The sequence below is a fragment of the Malaya genurostris genome, chromosome 2, assembly GCF_030247185.1.
Source record: "Malaya genurostris strain Urasoe2022 chromosome 2, Malgen_1.1, whole genome shotgun sequence".
In the NCBI taxonomy this organism is placed as follows: Eukaryota; Metazoa; Arthropoda; class Insecta; order Diptera; family Culicidae; genus Malaya; species Malaya genurostris.
The window spans coordinates 220,076,136-220,096,706 of NC_080571.1; the positions used below are offsets into that span (position 1 = coordinate 220,076,136).

Consider the following 20,571-nt stretch of genomic DNA (forward strand, 5'->3'; position numbering starts at 1 on the left):
GAAAATAACTATCGATCGGTACAAAGTTACTTCATGTTAAATAATTACTTATTTATATTCACGTGACTTTCAATTATTTTCATTCGTAACGTCCATATTTCACAGGGATTCTTACCTTAGTATCAATGCCAACATTGATGCTATCTATCATTCTCCTTACCCTTAGTATTACATACCAATCGATTCTACTGGACGATACCGAAAAATGCATGTGTGTGGATATTGATGTAACGTATGGCAGATACTTTCGGTTACGAAGATATAACGGAATAAGTGACGTAACCGACAAAACGCACTTATTTGGGGACGCTCGATGTTCTCGGAAAATGGTTGATTTCTGCAAGTTTAGACTCGATTGAAGCTACTATTTACTCATTGATCAAGTACGAAGCACAAATGGCTGTCCGAAGATTCAATGGAAGTGACGTAACAGAAGTCGGCACATTTTGTATTCGGTAAATTTTCTCGGTAATGACTAAGTCGAAGAACCAAAAGCAGAAATCTTCTGTTCCGGGGATATAATCCGCTTTCTTTTCTCGAAGATTCCCGAAATGATTTCAAAAATATTAGTTTACTTGAAATGGATATATAATAAGTTAGAATAGCTCATATTTCCGGACATAGAATCACATAAGTGACCTAATAGACAAACCGCATTTTTTTTAGATCAAGACTTTTCTCGGAGGTTGTTAAACCAATTTAATCAAACCAGAGCTCATTTCAAGCTACAACAAATCACTTTTAAATAGATGATCCGATTTTGAATATATAATCGTATAAGTGACGGAACCACCATAACGTAAAATTTCTCAGTGATAGCTCAACCGATTTCGACCAATTTAAGCTCGTTTAAAAGCTATGATACTGTCACAGGTTATGTAAAATATAAATAGATCATGGTGGGTATTTCCGGTTTCAGAGCTATAACCGAATAAATGAAGCAACCGATGAATGGAACAATTCTATCCATTCATTTTTTCGATGCAATGTCAACATATTTGAACTTGTTTGAAAGCAGAAAAACGTGAAATGATCAAGTTCAAATGTCTACTAGTGCAACCAGTCTACTAGTGCAACCAGTCTACTAGTGCAACCAGTCTACTAGTGCAACCAGTCTACTAGTGCAACCAGTCTACTAGTGCAACCAGTCTACTAGTGCAACCAGTCTACTAGTGCAACCAGTCTACTAGTGCAACCAGTCTACTAGTGCAACCAGTCTACTAGTGCAACCAGTCTACTAGTGCAACCAGTCTACTAGTGCAACCAGTCTACTAGTGCAACCAGTCTACTAGTGCAACCAGTCTACTAGTGCAACCAGTCTACTAGTGCAACCAGTCTACTAGTGCAACCAGTCTACTAGTGCAACCAGTCTACTAGTGCAACCAGTCTACTAGTGCAACCAGTCTACTAGTGCAACCAGTCTACTTGTGCAACCAGTCTACTACTATCTACTAGTGCAACTAGTTCTTATAGAAATTTTTCAATTTTTAATCGTCATTTGGTCGGATTTGGTTCAAAAAAAAAATCGTGTTCGGTTCGGGTACGGGTGAAAATTTTTTATTTTTGATCGGGATCGGATTACAAGCCAATAGATGTTCGAGCCTTGGCCTGAAAGAATTCTTAATGTCAGTGAGATCGTAGCACCAGTTATGCAATGGTTACGTACGTTATGAATCGGCTATGAAGAAATAGAAGGTCAAATTTCACAAAAGGAATTTAATACCAAATACCTGCTTCGGGATCGACTATAAGAATTCGCATATCTGGCCATCAGTAGATTAAAGCTTGTTTTGGGAAAGGTTCTGCCCATTTCAGGACTTTGGAAAGACATTAAGAGTACATTCAAACTTGATCACCCTAATTATTCCACCTGGAAAATAATAACATGGCAAGCAATTTGCAGCGGCGGATAAGTAATTCAAGATTTTGGATTCATAAATAACACGGAACAGACAATCAGTTCAAACCATGAATCAAATTGGTAACTATTAAACCGAAAAAAATACTCTGCAACTGCCAAGAGACAATAGAAAAAGAGTAATGGAATAATACAAATGAGAGGGGTGAAAAACACTGGTTTCTGTGGTACACTAGTGATGTGTGAAAAAATAAATGTGAAAAATAGTGCATAGAGAAAAGGAAAACAAAAAATTTCTTTTGCGGAATTTGTGGAACTCATAGCGTTGTAACGAACCTGTAGACATAACGGATCCTTCAAGGTCGGGGCTAGAAAATACGAAAACTGGATTGTAAGATCAGCACCCTATGCATTACGCTGCCAACCCGGGGCTCAGAATAGCAGCATTCATAATATTTTGTGATTAAAATTTGAAACTTTTTAGAAAGTTTTCATAGTTAACAAAAAACCTTATTTTTTTACGTTTGGTTTTTCGACTTATCAGTGCATGACATTTCATATTGAACTGAAACGCAACTAAGCAGTTCAACATAAACCGCAAAGCAGACGTAAAGTTATCTTTACTCAATACATCTAAGTTGTACCGAAGCCCAGTATCTTTACTGATGAAAAGTCCCAAGTCTCACACAGGAAGGACGTGAATAGTTTCGAACCGCATAAATATTTTTGATGATAACAAGCCTCTAGATGGCTCAATACCAAATTTTATGACAAATTATCCACTAGTGTTTGAATAATAGCTGATCGTGTCAGGAGAGTTCTAGTTTTCATCAAGCTATGGAAAAGGACGAGTTTCGAGTTCTGATAAAACGAATAAATAAACAAACATTGATTTGCGGTACGGATTGGTCCACCATTCCCCGTATTCTCTAGACCGGGCCCCCAGCGAATATTATCTATTTACAAATCTGAAAAGGTTCCGCCAGAGAGAGAAATTTTCGAAGAATGCTGAGGTCACTGCAGAAATGGAAGCCTGTTTTGAAGGCCTTGACAAATCTTATTTTCTATATAGGGGTGCAAATTAGAAACTCAAGGAAAAATACACGTAGAAATGTGGTCAGGTTTTAAACACTTACAGCTCAGTATATTTTGTATCAATTATTAATATTACTTCATTATTTGATTGGAAATATTTCTATAATTCGATTTGAATGTATCAAGCCACGTATTTTCAATTATAAATGATTGAAATTTTGATTAGTAGCGAGCAATGTCCTAATTTGTCTGCTAAAAATCTCCGGCATACCGGATTTCCCTGCCATAGACGACGGTTTTGAAGGAGTAAGTGATATATCAAAGGGAAAGCATCGCTCTGATTGGTCAATCGATGCAAAAGCGAAGCTGTTGGACGCACGCGAATCTATAAATAGAAGCAAAATTATAGCTAACGTTTCAGTCCTACGAGTAGCATGCTAGAGGTAGGTTAAAAAAGTTTTCACGGTAAAAAACCAGCTTTTTTTGTTAGGCCCGGAACTTCTCATTCCATGTAGTACTAGTCGTCTTCAGCTAGTAGTAATCTGGAAGTCTGATTAAAAGGTTAACCGGTTAGTACTAAGCGCACATGAACGATTTGTGTTTTGATTTTATATTTTGTACGCTTCTTCTTCGACTCGTCAGTGAAAAGCAGTTCATGATGAACTTGTCTCCCTTTCGTATATTTTTGGAATGACTGGAAAATAGAAATATATATTGGAGAAGCCAAATGAATGAAAGACTCAACAGAAAAGATGATTTTTTTGCAAAAAGATACTGTCAGAGACAGGACTCGAAGCGGCGTTCTAATGCATTCCGTGCATTCGCGCTACCATTTCGCCAGGTATAGCGCGAGAAGACTAGTGTTTGATGAACGAGGAATATGTTTGGATGTATGGTACCGGTCGGGTGACGGCCAGGATGTAGACCATGTTCGATGTATATTCTATCATGCTTAACCGTGTTTTAGAGCTGTGTCTATCACAAGGTTCAGGGTGGCGAAATGGTAGCGCGTCATTGAAAAAACTGAACTTAGTTATGGAGACTTTACGTCAAACCAACAAAAATTAATAAATCGTTTATTTTTTTGTTTTAAACTAATCCTATCACAAAGATTTCAGCTAAACCAATTATTGAAAACAGCACATGTAATTACTGCAAAAAAAAACGATTTTTAAACCAACGTCCGGACGGTCCAATGTCAGATGCCATTCGAATCAGTTCGCCGAAATCGAAAAATGGCTATGTTCGTATGAATATGTGTGGCAAATAATTTCACTCACTGCTCTCGGAGATGGGTTGGACTGATTTTCATCTATCATTTGGAACACGATTCCGCAAACGACTTCAATTGTCTGCATAAAACACCAAACTTTGCACCCAATATCTCATCAATCAGATTTCGTTTTATTTTCTAGTAAGTGGTCATCCATGCATAATGAAATTCGGCGTAGACAGTGAAATGGCTTCTTCGAAAATTGATCAAGCTATGGAACCGGGTTTCGAGACACGGCCTTTTGCTCTTCCGGTTCCAGTTGGACAATGGTTTGGCAGTATGGGCGATGAAAACAACTGCGACTGCTCTCGACACCGGACCAGACCAGCCAGACATCCTGTCAAGAAACCTTGGAAAGAATAGACGGAGAAATTGGCCTCTTGCGTCTGCAGGAGCACCGATATTAGCATCAGGTGCACCGCGTCGTAGTCATCCTTCCGCCGTTCTCCAGCGCCCCACGTCTCATCTTGGCACTGTTTTGTGTTTGGCTTTTTAATCAGACTCAAACATACAATTATAAAGACGAGCGAAACCATTTCATTTTCTGTGAAAAACAAGCGTTTTGAAGGAACTTATTCCCCGGGTTTCGGTTTCCCTATGGCATTGTACTTCGGTTGCCTTTGATTTTCTACATGCCGGTCGCTCTGCTACACAGCGCCGTAAATCAAATTCTGTGTCTGGCAGAGGGGGAATGGCGCTTTTTACGGTCTGTGTGTTGAAAATGCCCATGCTGAACGATGATGACGATGACGAAGACGACCACGACGACGACGATGAACGAGCAGCATAACGGCAACATAAACGAATGCCGGGGAAGCCCTGCCCGGTATCTCGATGGTAACACTCACACACACACACACACACACATTTTGAACAGACCCGGAGTTTGAAAACGCATATGAAGAAGGGTCCGGGCCATGCATTTTATCGCAGCATAGCATAAATGAAAGAGAGAGGAACAGATTCTACCTATAGCGACAGACGGGGCAGATGTGCAGCAGAGTGGCGTTCAATTTCCCTGTCTGACCGAAGTTTCCCTCGCAATTGAAGGTTACACACCAAGTTCTATGCGCTACCGTGCATGAATTCGTAATAAGGGGAAAGTTTCATGCTGCCACGCTGCCAGAGCGGAACTACTAGACGCTGCTTCTTCTTCTTCTTCGAACCGAACTTACTACTGCAGTGGAGGACATTGCAGGCGGGAGACGACCCAGCCTTGGATCTGCACCACTAACAAGTCATCAGACTCGGTTCGGCCGGACCGGGGCACGATACGTAATTAATGTTCATTGCGGAATAAATGAGAGTGATGTGTTTGGGTTCTTTCTTCCAAGCCCCTCTCCCCCCGGCCTCCTTCTCCTCCTCCTTCACTCCGCAGGGCGAAAGGAAAGTGATAATGAAAAAATATATCAAGATTTGGGTTATTAAGTACGTAATCGGGTAGCATGGAGTGGGTGTGGCAGGTTGTGCAGTTTATTGTGCACACACGTCCGATCGCTGACGGATCAGGGACGAATCCGTTCAGCTCCATTACGCAAAGAGAACGGTGGTCGGATCCGTGCAGGTTACTCATTTGTGGATAAAACAAAAAACACTTAGAAGCAGTGCAAATTAATTACCCCCGAGTGTAGGTGGAATTGTCTGACAAATGTTTTACAACGGAGTTTCAATTTACTTATGGTTTTGTTTTTATTTATTTATTTATTTAACAAAGTCCATCGGACTGATGTCTTAATGGACTAACAGAGTGGGAAAAAAACTTATCCGATAAACATCAATCATACTAAGACAAGTGTAATAATTTGACGCTTTAAAGGAACTTACTTTTTACTCCAGATATTTGATCTATTTTTCAAATCAATCTTCCCTATCTTTGATAAATTGAGTTGAACTTGGCCAAGATTTTTTTGCGTAAAATAATCTGCGCCATCGATTCCATGTATTAAGAAGAACAATTTTTTTAATTGGATTGTATTTAAGTTTAACTATTGAACATGAAAATCGAGGTACCCGCAAAATACTAAATAGAGTGATGTAAAAAACTCTGATAAACCAACTTCATATACACGGAAAGAAGTTCGTTACTGTTGTCCTGATTGAAAAATCATGAAACCAATCATTTTATGTTTTCCTGAAGTCATGACAATTGTTCATGTTTTTATGATCAAAAGGATCCGAAATAAGAAATGGTCTCTTTTTACGTACAAAAACGTGCAAAAAAAACGCGTAGCTTCAGTAATCCATGAAATGCACGAAACGTCCAGATCTGGTGCAATACCAGATTTTTTTTTGAAAACATCGACTTTGGGACTTTGGTTTTGAAATTTTCAGCAATTGATTAGGAATGCAAAACCAATCAAATCGAGCGAGTATGAATATAGAATTTATTGGGATATAAATGTATTTGTAAGAGAACAATCAAAGTCACTATTACCACATTGTGAATCGATAATTTTGGTGTGACTGAAAATGTGCACATGGAAAGAAAGCCGTTACCTTGCTCTTGATTGGAAAATCATGAACCGTGAAAACATGACAATTATTCATGATTTCATGATCGAAGGCACCGGAACTTTCAAAACAGTATGGCGTTTGTAACAGTCTAACCTATAATGTATGTTATTCAATACTAAAAATGATATTATTAAAATTACTCTCACCTTATTATAATCCGGCAACGAATGGCAATTGTAATACTTGTTTCGTGCTAAAGAAGGTGATGATATATGGTTGCATTAAATCGGGCAATCTATGAAACGTAAGAGAGAAAAGAATTTTTTTATTTTTTCTGTAGTCGATAAAAATTTAAAGGTAAGAAAAAAATTTTTGTTATTATTTGTATTTAAAAAATCGTTAAAACTTCCTTTTGTCTGACATAAAAAAGTAATGCAATCATTCTGTAAAAATAAACTTTTTTTATTATATCAGGTTTACAACTTTGCTTCCGCCGTTTTCCGATAGGTGGCTGTACCGGCTGAGGCTGGTTAAAATACATAGATGATAATGCCTTTAAAGTGAGTGTGTACAGTGCCTAACGAATTGTCATCGCCGTTTCAGTGACAGTTGTTCTTGTTGACGTATTATTCACGCTAGAAAATGTCTGTTTATGTGCCCAATTCTCGCCATTTGCGGGAAGTTTTACTTTTCTGTTACAATTCAAAAAAAAGCAACTGAAGCGCACTGGATGCTTTCAGAAACTTACGGAGATGCTACTCTGAGTAAAAGAACGTGTCGGGAATGGTTTCAACGTTTTAAAAATGGTGATTTTGAAGACAAACATGATGGTGGCAGAGAAAAAACCTTCAAAGATGAATAAAAATTTACTACGAGCTCTTAAAACCGGGTGAAACCATCACAGGAGATCGCTACCGAACGCAACTGATGCGCCTTAGTCGCGCGCTAAAAGAAAAGTGGCCACAATATTAAGAGCGACATGGCAAAGTCATCCTCCAACACGACAATGCTCGGCCTCACGTCGCAAAAGTGGTCAAAAAGTACCTGAAAACGCTGAAATGGGAAGTCTTACCCCACCCGCCGTATTCTTCAGATGTCGCCCCTTCTGACTTCCACCTATTCCGTTTGATGGCACACGGCCTGGCAGATCAACATTTTCAATCCTTCGACGAGTTGGAAAAATGGATTGCTTCATGGATAGCGTCAAAAAAGGACTCCTTTTTTCGAGCCGGGATCCGAATATTTCCAGAAAGATGGGACAATACTTTGAATAATATATCTGTTACCCATTTTTCGCAATAAAGCTTCAAATTTTGGGAAAAAAAACGGCGGAAGCAAGGTTGTACACCTAATATATTATTCGACTCAGTTCGTCGAGATCATAAAATGTTTGTAAGTGAATGTGAATGTGAATTTGGGTATGCAACGGATAATGTCACTTGATCTTCACAAACACGGCTTAACCGACTTTCACAAACTCCGACTCAAATAAGCTTGAAGCCTTTTGGAAATAATTCAACTTCAAAAATTGAATCTGGCTTTCGGTTCTGGAGATACGTGTTAAAAAAAATTAAAAATAAGAAAAATAATGTCATATAATTTACAAAATGGATTCAACAAACCTAGATTCAAATAAATGATCTTGCGATGCTATGATTTTATTTTAATATCGCCCGAACTAGACTTTCCGTTTCTGAGTTAGAAAGATAGTTGCGCACTGACGAGTCGAAGGCGAAACGTAAATTTTACAAAAAAATTTATGTACACAATATAAATTATCAATCAGTTCGCCTTCACATGTCATCCAAGTCAGTGGATAAAATAAAGCCGATTACGCTCGAAACAGAAGAAACCGAGTACAATATTGTGTAGTGACAATAGAACGATCTCGGAATGAGTCAGCCAAACGAACAAAAGCAACCGCCGCCACTACGAAAGAATAGAATTATTGTTGATTTCAGGCACCGCAAAATTCGACCTTGGATACGAGAACTTGACGATTTGCTTAAGGAGCAAATGCATTTTGATATTAAACGTTAAATGCAACAAGACAAATAATGTTGTTTACATCCAGTTTTATAAAGAGTTGGATGCAATTCAATTCGCCAAAGACAATAACAATGTACACTATGTGGAGCATGAAAACTTCAAGTACAACATACCAGTATATATGCAAGATAGTGTTATAAAAGTGCGTGTTCATGATCTACCCTCAAGCATCTGTGATCCTTATATTCGCTAAACTGTGTCCCAGAATGGAGAGATTATTTCCATCGAAATAGAAAAGTGGAATAACTTTTTCCCTGGTATTCTAAATGCTATGTTTGTTACGCATGCGATTGAAGAAGGCTATACCTTCTTATGTGATTTTCGGCCAAGATACAAGGGTTCCGTGCAAATCATTTGTTACCTATGACAATCAGATGGCGACATGTCAATATTTGCAAACAAGTTGTTCACTACAGTAAGCCATGTGAAAAACTGGACAAGAAGACATCTGCAGCAAAGGACAACAGTAAAAAAAACCCAGTACATCGGAGACAGCCATCAACAACAATGGAGCATTGGAATTCGTTGTCACTCTTTTTCTAGGGGGAGAGGAGCTTCCATTCCATTTTTTTTTCTTGCGATGATTGAGGAACACTTTGTTCGAAGCTCGTCTCGTCATCCATTGCCGCATCGGTGGTATCGTTGTTGGTTTCCGTTTTTTCTTCGTTTTCCTTGTAATTCGCAGTCTTCGGCTCGTTGTTAGTTACTGTAGACGCGCCTTGTTGTACATTAATTGCAGTTGCTGGTGAATCAGGAGTATTGCGCTCACTAGTTACCGTTGTTGAGCGGTTGTCCTTGTTTTTGTTTGAAGATGTCCTAGTCGCAGTTGCAGTGCAAGGTTTGCCGTAGGTTGTTTACAAAACTGACATGTAACCAGTTGAATTTCATACGTAATCAGCGTTTTACACGAATGTATCCCGTCTTGATCACAAATGATGTAAGATGGAATTGCTTTACGTAGTTGCATACGTACCACTCGCACACCATTCCGGATGTTCCGTGTTCGATGTAAGCTTTACCATACCTAGTCGTGTGTTAGAGCTGTGTCTATCACAAGACTTAGGGTGGCGAAATGATAGCGCGTATGCACGGAATGCATAATAACGCAAGTTTTAGTCCTGTCTCTGAGCGTATCTTTTTCCAAAAAAATCATCTTTTCTGTGAGTTTCTCCACTATATGTCTCCACTCAGTCATTGCAAAAACTTAACTTAGTTATGGAGACTTTACGTCAAACAAGCTGAAATGAATAAATCGATAAAAAGTGAAAATTATATCTCAAAAACACATCCAATAACGTTCCGGCTGATGATTTGTCGTATTCGAAAACGTGTGCAAAGTGTCTTCCAAATCGTAGTATGAGATATCTGATGATTTGCTACACATTTCAGGAATTGCTCGTAATCCCTTTCCCTTATTATTTCGCATCTTTTAATTTCCGTTGAAGCGAGTCAGCAAGTGTTGGTTGTATTAAAACTCTCCCAAGTGCTAAAAAAAACTCCTATTATCGTTGTGAAAGTCTCAAACCTAATAGCAATTTGGTACACAAAAGATGCCACCAACGGTGAATACTGATTATAAGTTAATTAAAAATGCAGGAAAGTTAGCGTTAATGTAAAATGTAGGACAACATTGTTGTACTTTTCATTTCCGAGGATGTCTACTTTCCTATCCGATTTTCCAGTGAATAAACTTTATTCCACCCATCAGTCGTAAAACCCATCCCCCGTTCTGTAGGTGTACATCCATCCCATAACGAATTACGTCGCACAGTTTCTTTGTTCGGTGCAATTTTCCCCGGCAAGCCCCGGTAAGACAGATCAATATCCGAGTCTTGATTCGCGGAACAAGGGAAAAGAAAGCAACGGCACTTAGCCGAAGTGATCTTAAAGTCACATTTTCCGTGATTGAACGCTCGGGCGGAGTCAAAAATCAGTAATCCAATTTAACGCAATTTTCTTTCTTCACCACCACCACCACCGAGACTGCCGTCGCCGTCGAGCCACAGGAAAAATTCACACGAATATCCCCGCAGCCATCGCAGCGGATCAACAAAACCACAGAGCCAGGAGTCGTAAACCACAGCATCCTGGTGCCTGTGCTGCTGCGGTGGGTTGATATCCAAGGGCACGTTGTTCCGAAATCGTAAAATCGCAAATTTCTGCGCTCCGGACTCGTAAAAACGGAAGGCTATCTGCGGTTTGTCGTTTGGCATCAGTTTTTTTTTGCTTCTTTTAACCTACAACCCCACCTCCCTTCGGAGCAGCGGTTATGTAACCGCAACGAATGACGATTTATCCGCCAAAGACTCGAGAAGGGCAGCCCCAACAACAACAACAACAACAACGACAAGAACAACGCAAAAAAACGCAGCTTTCACGTTCAATTTAGTGTTATTTTCGCTTCCTTTGAAAAATCGAGTTTTTTGTTGTTGCTCGTCCAACTGCCGGGAGAAGGGGATGCATTTGGCAACGCACAACTTAAGGGTGTGTCACTTAAGTTTGAGGATTTTGATGAACTATTTGAAATTCATTGTGGAGTGTTCAGTGGATCGTAAAAGAGGATTTTCGCAAGAGGATAAGGGCTGTTTTGGGTTTATCCGGCAGGATTTGATTTTCGTCAAGTGCGCTTAGAGCGAGTTGAACTCCGTTGTATTCACGAGGGATTTTTCAGTTTCTGGTGTTTCGATTTCCGGTGTATGTTTTTATACATCATTCTAGGAATAATATACGGAGTAATGATTCACGAAACCCATTTTATGTGCGGTTTCATTTGCCCATTTCCCCCATACGAACATTGTCCGGAACTATTTTCATTACCCATCCGATGTTTAATGAACTGAATCAATTCCACAATGAGTTATTCATGTGAACATAGTGGTTTTGAAATTGTTTTTCACAAACATCGCTTAGATCTTTTTTTAAAGCATCATATTAGTGAATTGGTAGCGGTCAGTTCAAACAGGAATTCATAAAAAATAAAAACCACCGGAATGAAAATATAGGTTCTATCGGTTGAGTCAATTAAAGCTATACGACAGGACTCGCATGGCGAGCAGGAAGTGATGTGGAGCGAAAAAAATGTCTACACTTTTTATTTCTCATATCAAAGCGTACGATGCGACATTCATCATCAGTTACTCGAATGGCAACTACCAATTGTAATCATTTGAAGTAAGTTTACACAGCCAGCCAGAAGAGACTCCTTTCGGAATCAGCTGTGTTACATTTTACATTAGCAAACGTACTGTAAAGATAGCGAGAAAAAAATAATAGACCAACTTGAAGACCAACCTTTCTGCCTTTCTGAAGAGAACCCAAGTCATCCGACTTGCACGGATCGGTAGACGGTAGACGTAGACTCGGCAATACTGCTCGGCACCGGAGAGCGAGTGCTAGTCGGCCCAAGTGCGCGTCCCGACAGTCTTCTCCACTGCCATTTGGCACTTGAAACAAGACAGCACCGAGTGGGTGTGTGTGTGTAGCGATTATGTCCCAGCACCTACACTCAACACCGCAATATGTTGAGAGTGTCGCAAAAGTGCACCATGATGGTATTTATTCTTTTGCAGATGATATTTCTTGCTGGCTCCTGCCCAGGTTACAACCTCCGACAGAGAGCAGTGGATGATAGTGTTCAGGTCAGACACAGCCGAAGGAAACGAACAGTGCAGTAAGTCTGATAATTTACGTTTCGAGATCGGTATCGTTCTTATCTAGTAGCCCCGTTTCAAACGGTACGGCAGCACTGTTTTCAGCGCAAAGGACTTGAACTGGCAAGAACCAGAAAAAAATTGTCTTCATGAAATGAATAGTAACTTTTCGGTACCCCGTTGCTGCTGGAATCTACCGACTTCAGTTAGTGTCGACACGAGCTTTTAGTGGGTAAAGTGCCGAGACTGTTAGAAGGGAACCTCCTCCACCCACCGAGGTGAGGCGATTGCTAGCGGCACGAGTTTCGTGCCACCACAAAAAAAAAGAAAATCACACTTTGGCTGTTTAACCTCCACTGGCGAGAGGGTTTTGAGTGCGGTATGCTTAAAGTTTTACGTAATTTTTCAACTTCGATTGGATAATTTTTCAACTAGATCGATTGTTAGGATAACTGACACAGCGGATTTGGAAAACAGTAGAACGTACTGAAATCGTTGCTATTGCTTGTTTCTATACACAGAATAGATAGAATTTTTCCAATACATTTACGTATGGGCTGTGGAAGAAAAGGCTTACTGTGCGAAACATCCTTGCCAGAAAAGGATACAAGTACAAGGCTCTTGTACGACCGTGTTTTGATGAAAGTTTCACATCGCGAGAGAACGCGGAGGTGTGCCGGGAAGAATAAGTTTGCAAAAAAGACCATGATTTGGCAAGCGATTCCATCTTTATTTCGTCTGTTACTTTGCTACTAATGTTATTCTATGTATTAGCTCTTCAAGATAAAAACTCAATCTTTTTGATTATTTCAAATTAATTTGAGGTAACATAGGATTAAAACAAAAAACAGCTGGATAGCGGATATGATAAAAGTCTTGCATTTCACGAAGGAATACAGCATTAACATTCTTGCAATTTTGTTTAAAAATCAATACATTTTATTCAGACTTCATGCTCTCTTCAACAATTCTCTAAAGTGCAGCTTTTACCCCGAATTCGATTATTGTTAGTATTTTATAGGTAGCCATAAATACCATCAGTCATTTGAAAGCCAAATAATTAAGAATTAAATTTAAAACCTTATAATTAAAATTGAAATTGTTATTATCCGAACTATTCAGTCTTTTGTAAGACTGTCTTTCGTTTTTCTTTTTTATATATCATTTATTTTATCCCGGTTTTAACCTTTTTGGTTTCGTTCTTATTATTATTATTATTATTATTATTAAATTTATTCATCTGACAATAAAATGGTCTTAATGAATTGGTTTAGTCAAGTCATAAAGTTGTAGATCGCTGTACTTTCTGCACGAATTTGTGTGATGGGTCATCAAATTCAAAAAGGTGTTCAACGGTGCCAAATGTCCTCAAGCAATGTTATCGGTTCGTAATACCCGAACGTCGTTCGATGAAATCTCGGTTGAAATAAACTGGAAGAGCGCAGTGATCGTTGTGAAGCACGAAAATCGAGTTGAGACAAAATCTTCGATGAGTCGATATCCCCGTTGATCAGTTTTGCCACGAAAGTAGTTTGCTGAATTTTCCTGCGTCGTTCCAATGAGTCGAGTCCGATCAGTCGACAGCGATCGTGGTATGGTGGAAGATCAAGCGGGTTCTGCCAGGGAAGGTTTCTTAGAGCAAGACGAACAAATCGTTTCTGAACGCGCTCAATCCGTAAGTTCCATGTAAGTTGATAAGGACTCCAAATTACGCTAGCATTTTCCAGTATTGGACGAACCAAAGAGCAATATAACGCCTTCAAACAATACGGATCTTTGAAGTCCCGCCCGATCTTTGCAATAAAACCTAGTTGCCTGGTCGCTTTTGAAATTACAGATGAACGATGCAGATTGAAGGTAAGTTTGGCATCTAACAAAACACCAAGGTCATTAACATGGTCAACTCTCTGGAGCGTTTGTCCATCAATTGCATAGTCGAATCGAATTGGGTTCAGTATTCGATGAAACGTTATGACCTGGCATTTTGAAATGCTGACAATCAACCAGTTTCTACGACACCAGGCGACAAATATATCTAGAAGTTTTTGAACCCGGATGCAGTCGTCAATAGAGCGAACTTCAAGATATAATTTCAAATCATCGGCATATACTAATCTGCAGCCAACTCCGAGCACCGAAACAGCATCGTTGAAGAACAGCAAAAACAAAAGTGGACCCATATTGCTGCCTTGAGGAACTCCTGATAAATTTGAGAACGAAGATGATACACAAGAGCCGAGCTTAATTCGCAGGACTCTACCACATAAGTAAGAGCGTAGCCAGTCAGTAAACTTTTGTGTGGCGCCCAGCCGCAACATCTTGCACAAGAGTATTCGGTGGTCAATTCGGTCGAAAGCTGCTTTCAGATCAGTGTATACTGCATCAATTTGTACTTTATTCTCCAAACTCGAAAAACAACTGGAAGTGAAATCTAAGAGATTCGTGCTGACTGAACGACCTGGCATAAATCCATGCTGATCAGTAGAGATGTAATTTTTAGTACGAAAAAGTACCTCAGTGCTCACAATTATTTCGAACAGTTTAGATGCAGCTGATAAATTGGTTATGCCTCGATAATTTCTAACATTTGTACGATCACCGCTCTTGTATACAGGAAACATGAAAGACTGCTTCCAAGTCATCGGAAAAATACCTTGCTCAAATGATTTGTTAAATATAGTGCACAAAGGATCGGCTAAAGCAGAAGCGCAATGACTGTACACCGCTGCAGGTATGCCATCTGGTCCGGCAGAGAATCGTTTCAACTTCTTCGCTGCGGCAACAATCATATCGGGAGTAACCAAAAATGTGTCAATGTGCACTAAATTCTCAGGAACATCCACCGCGGCGGTCTCCGCATCGATACCGGAGGCTGTTTTTTCTGCAAACACCGAAGCAAAGAACTTTGCAAACAGATCACATGACTCCAAGGATGACCTGGATTCAACACCATCGAGACAAACTTTTGAAGGAATTGATGAGCATTTACGTTTCGAGTTTACAAAAGTCCAGAAATGTTTGGAATTCCGACGAAGATCAGTTTGAACCCGCATAACGTAGGATTTGTACAACCCCGCGTTTAATTTGCGATAGTTATCACTGGAACTTTTGAACATTCGTTTTATTTCAGAGCTCTTCCAGCGACGATGTTTGCGCTGCCAAGCATTTCGAATTCGTTTCAATTTACGAAGCAAAGCTGTGCTCCAAGGAGGACTTATTGGCCGTTTTACAAAAGGCAAATTTGAACTTAACCACTGAGTTATTTTGTTACAGAAAAAATATGCCATGTCATTTGCGTTGTCGATATCTTGCAAAGCACTCCAGTTAACGTTCTGCAAGAATTCAAGTAAAGCACCAAAATCAATTTTTCTATAATTTAATGGCCTTGATTCATTCGTGAAGTCCATGTTCCGGGAATTGTTTTCGCAGTCAGCAGCCAACGAGATAACTAAAGGCGGATGATGCGGGTCGACAGGTAGCAGTGGAGTAACACTACAATCAACTATTAATTGATGCTCCGAAGAACAAAAGACCAAATCGAGCAATCGCCCAAGATGATTTCTGCACTGGTTTGCTTGATGTAGATTTAAAAAATCCATACCGTCGATCAGCGCTGTACCAGCAGCGGATGGCAACAAAGAACAAGCGGGTTGTGTTTCTTCATGCCGTTGATTCCACACAATGCGGGGCTGGTTGAAATCACCACACACCAGAACAATATCATTCACAGAACCTTTACTGCACAGTTCCGAAACAGTTGAAATGTGCGCATCGATCACATCAACGTTTTGGCTTTTATCAGGGGGAATGTACACACCGCATAGCAGTAGCTTTCTACCCCGCACTGTAGCACTTGCACACACTTGTTCAAGACACTGACCATTCACCGTTTCAATAATAGAGCTGACGTGTTTTCGTGAAATGGCAATCAAAACTCCACCAAATGATGCTTTGTCACTATTAGCTGAGCTGCGGTCACAGCGAAAAACATTAAAGGAATTTCCAAACAACTGCTGAGAGTTTATTCGGCTAGCCAGTCCGGTCTCGGTCAAAAAGATGACATCAAAGTTGCAGTCACTCGTCGTTAAAAAGATCTCGTCGATTTTTGTCCTCAACCCCCGAACATTCTGGTAGTACACCCAGATACCAACGTCATCTTGTTCGTCATTCTGCGACACGGGATAAAACAAATCAGCGCTTGATAATCTGGAAGCTAACGAATACTTGCCAAGAAAAACTTGTATGTTTCTTCGAAAATAATATGAGAGCTGCAGATTACAGATTCAATAGTAGTGAGTACTTTTTGCATGTATTTCTACCAACAATCATTCTCTTATTGCGAAACATTCCTGCTTTTTTCGGTAATTTCTTCAGTGCAGATTCAAAGATGATAGCTTTAGTTATTATTATCGGTAAATAATTGGATTGCTAACAGTACCGTAATAATCGAAAGAGAAATTGCCCATCTCTAGTATGTTCCAGTACTATATTAGCCTAGTATAGCCTAAAAAACGTATACCTAAGGTTAAAAATGAACAAGAAACAATTCTCCTCCCGATTCCATCTAACAACATATACGATATGCTTTCAAAATTGAATTTTGGCGAAACAAATCGAAATACTTCTAAAATTCTGAAAATGGACTCTTGTCGCTCTGGAACAATAACAATCTATGCCTCTAGTGACTGAGATGATCTAAGTTTAATTCTTCGTCGACATCAACACCCGCATTCTTGTGAATCCTATTATGAAATGTTTAATATAAATTAAACATTAAACATTCACTGAACAAATCAAATCATCTTCTAAACGTTTCTCTCAGAAATCAATTTCAGCTCTCAAAGAAGCAAATTAAATACTCATTGCAAACGGTGAACAAGGTCAAAGTCAACAGCTTTTTAAATTTTGTGAATCCTATTAAAATTAATACCAAGGGACGGGTATAGCGTGATGGGTAAGTCGATGCCTTTCATACAGCCCACCGGGGTTTGATTCCCAACCCCGCACATAGGGTCAGAAAGTTTTTCTGGCCCGAAAAGGCGAATGACCCTAAGGTTAAAACCTCTATAATGGAAACAAAAAAAAACAAAAATCAATACCAAGATTACAACACTAGTGCCCACTCAAAAACATGAAGGCTCCTAAGAATTTTTCATAGATTTATTAAACATGTTACCTGATATTCCTTTTGCGATCATATTATGCAAACCTATTTTGAAATTTAACAGAAATCCAGCAAAAGCATCCGTTCGATGTGCTGTTGTTGATAACAACTAAGCAATGCTTTCTGATCCATTAAAAATTGCTGCCAAACCTTTACAATTGTTGAACGAAACATGGGATGTCCCATCTCCAATGGATTGTGTACCATAAAACCTGTGTGGGACAATACGATGTTTCAAAACTTTCACTGAACTTCTCACTTAAACACAAAATGGAGTATTGCCTCCAACTTTCCATTTGTTTAATCAGGAAAATCATGATTTGCTACGATTAGGGCTAGTAAATTTTTTCCCGGATTTGCACTAAAATTCCCGACTTTTTTCCGGTTTTTCCCGGTGAAACGAAATTTCCGACTTTTTACCGGTTTTCCCGATTTTCCCGGTCACTTGCCATCCTGCAATTTAAATTCAATGTATAATACCTTAAATAATACGTTTAAAAAAGAAGTAGTTGTCTACGAGAAGAATTCCTATTTTTTCAGGCCAGTAAGTAAAAAAACAGGACACTGCAACGAAAGCTAGTGACCCGAAGGATGCATCATAGACGATGAAACGTACTTGAAAATGGATAGCTCCCCTCTAGTAAGTTCTTATTCGTTTCCGCTAATAAATTCGATGGAAAGTTTCTAATCTGGCAACGTATTTGCAGCTGCAGACAAAAAACCCAAGTTTTCGTGACAAACACTACTAAGGATTTCGAAATGTACAAGCAAATGTTGCTTAATGTAAGGTACATTAAACTGCCCATACTTGTATATAAGTTCCATTGAAAATCGATAAGTTGAGAAAACGATGAATTTAAGAAATAATTCGCTTTTTTCCGTTACTATAATGATTGATTCGTGATACGATTGAATCACATTACATTACAAACTTTTCATCTTAAAATAAATATTGCTGTTTTGTCATTCGTTTACATAAAATCTGTTACGCAACAAGGTGTTGAACGAAACATGGGATGGAACCCATATGCGACTGGGTCTTACAAGTCAGTTGTCATATGTTCGAGCCCCGACCTGGAAGGATTCTTAGTGTCAGTAGGATCGTATTGCCAGCCATGCAATGATCCTGTACGCTATGACTCGACTGCGAAGTCTGTTGAAACAGAAAGGTGAATGGTGGAGACTCATCCACGGAAAACAGCTCAAACAGTGACTTTGTAGGTTTTCAATGCCAGTAACACCCGAGATTAATATTCTGAAATCTCTCTTTAGAACAGTATGCTCGAGATAATTCCAATTTGAAATATTCGCATCTGATTTTGGTCAAAGTTATGGTTAAAGATCTGATTTTTTTCCTAAAGCTGTTGCTTCGGAGGATGAAATTGTGAGTATAAATGAGAGCAATACGTTTGATTCTAAAGGTAGCTGTTTTGACGTGGTACTGAGATCGAAACGTAAAACATTCAAGAAGAATTATCGTTTATATCCGAAGATCGATTCAAAGATAGTTCATATAACATTATTTAAATTTTTACATGCACTGCCAGCGCCAAATATTGGCACCGTGGCCAGAAAAAAATGCACATTTTTTAGTTACTAAAACGTGATTTCTAATGCGTGGGACTAGACTACATTTTTTTTAAATTTTACTGAACTATCTCCAAGTTATATTTGCAATATCTGAAAGTCGGATAAAAATAGACGTTATACGTTGGGCTAACTCAAAAGTGGCCAGAACCGATATGGGACTGATATGTGAGTATGGGCAGTAAAGATCTCAATGGATTTGTAAACTACTCGCTTGTTTGGCTAGAAGTGCTACAATGATGTCACGACGAAAGGGTGGATGTCTTCGAAACGGAAATCTATTACGCTCAATTCAGAAATATTAGCCGATTGTGATCACATAAGATGTGACAAAGATGAAGAAATTGTGGAATAAAATGATCGCTCCGGTTATCCAACAGAATTTCCAATATGGTATTCTAAGAAATGTTCAAGATTTCATCAAAACCGAAACGGAAAAACTTTTTCGCTATTTTTCTATTTTTTTCTATAATTTCACTCAATTTTCTCGGAGATGACTTAACCGTTTTCTACAAACTCAGACTAATATAAAAAGTCGTATGCTTCCAAACAAGGTTCCTGAATTACGTTTGGTTCCGACCTCTGGTTCCGGAACTACAGGATGATATGTGAAACGAAATAAAATTGAGTAACTCATTTTTCTCGTAAATGGTTGCACCTTTCAAGATTCAAATGAAGTCTAAGAATTAGATTAGTCTAAGATTGTGATCACATAAGATGTGACAAAGATGAAGAAATTGTGGAATAAAATGGTCGCTCCGGTTATCCAACAGAATTTCCAATATGGTATTCTAAGAAATGTTCAAGATTTCATCAAAACCAAAACGGAAAAACTTTTTCGCTATTTTTCTATTTTGAAGTTCAATAAATAAATTACTCACATTTTGAGTACTCCACACTGTTATAGTGTTTAACATGGTTCCGTTATAAATCAGTCAGCTTTATGTACAAAATGAGAATTTAATTTTCTGCGAGAAGAATGAAATGATTCTATTCAAATTTTGATATAATTATCATTACAATTATAAGACATATTATAACTGTAAGAGATTGATTCTTGTATCAACAGAATGGTTTTGAAAGCCTCTAAATGTTCAGTCATTTATTTTAGTCGCAAACAGTCCTTCAGTCAAGTTCGACTATAATATTTCTCAAAATATTCTCCAACACAGATCATCTGTAAAATATTTAAGTCTACTGTGAAAATGTGTCAATTTTGATGCTCGAATATGTCGGTCCCAGAGGACGTAAATTTACACAATTTTTCTAAGTTTAGTTTTCTGATTCATAAGGTGTAGCAAATAGGGAAGACCGGGGCTGGTTGCCCGAGTGTCTTTTATTAGCTATTATGCGCAGTGGCGACATCTGTAGTGATTTTGGTGGGGTATTAGGTTGCCCATTTACCGACCTAAAGCTTGCTTCACTTAGAATTGGAACAATCTTTTGCTCATATTGTGGCGCTCCTGGTGGATGGATTTGGAAGTGGAATAAGATAGCTAAA

The 20,571-nt window shown here is 38.9% G+C and overlaps 1 protein-coding gene across 3 annotated transcripts in view; it reads right to left on the reverse strand.

Moving 5' to 3' along the window:
* Positions 1-20,571, reverse strand: part of LOC131427652 (protein disks lost) — an 828,850-nt gene that overhangs the window by 669,211 nt on the left and 139,068 nt on the right. For all 3 annotated transcript variants that reach the window (XM_058591040.1, XM_058591038.1, XM_058591039.1), the window contains exon 3: positions 6,827-6,915. The gene's annotated coding sequence lies outside the window, so the exon portion shown is untranslated. The remainder of the gene's footprint in view (positions 1-6,826; positions 6,916-20,571) is intronic.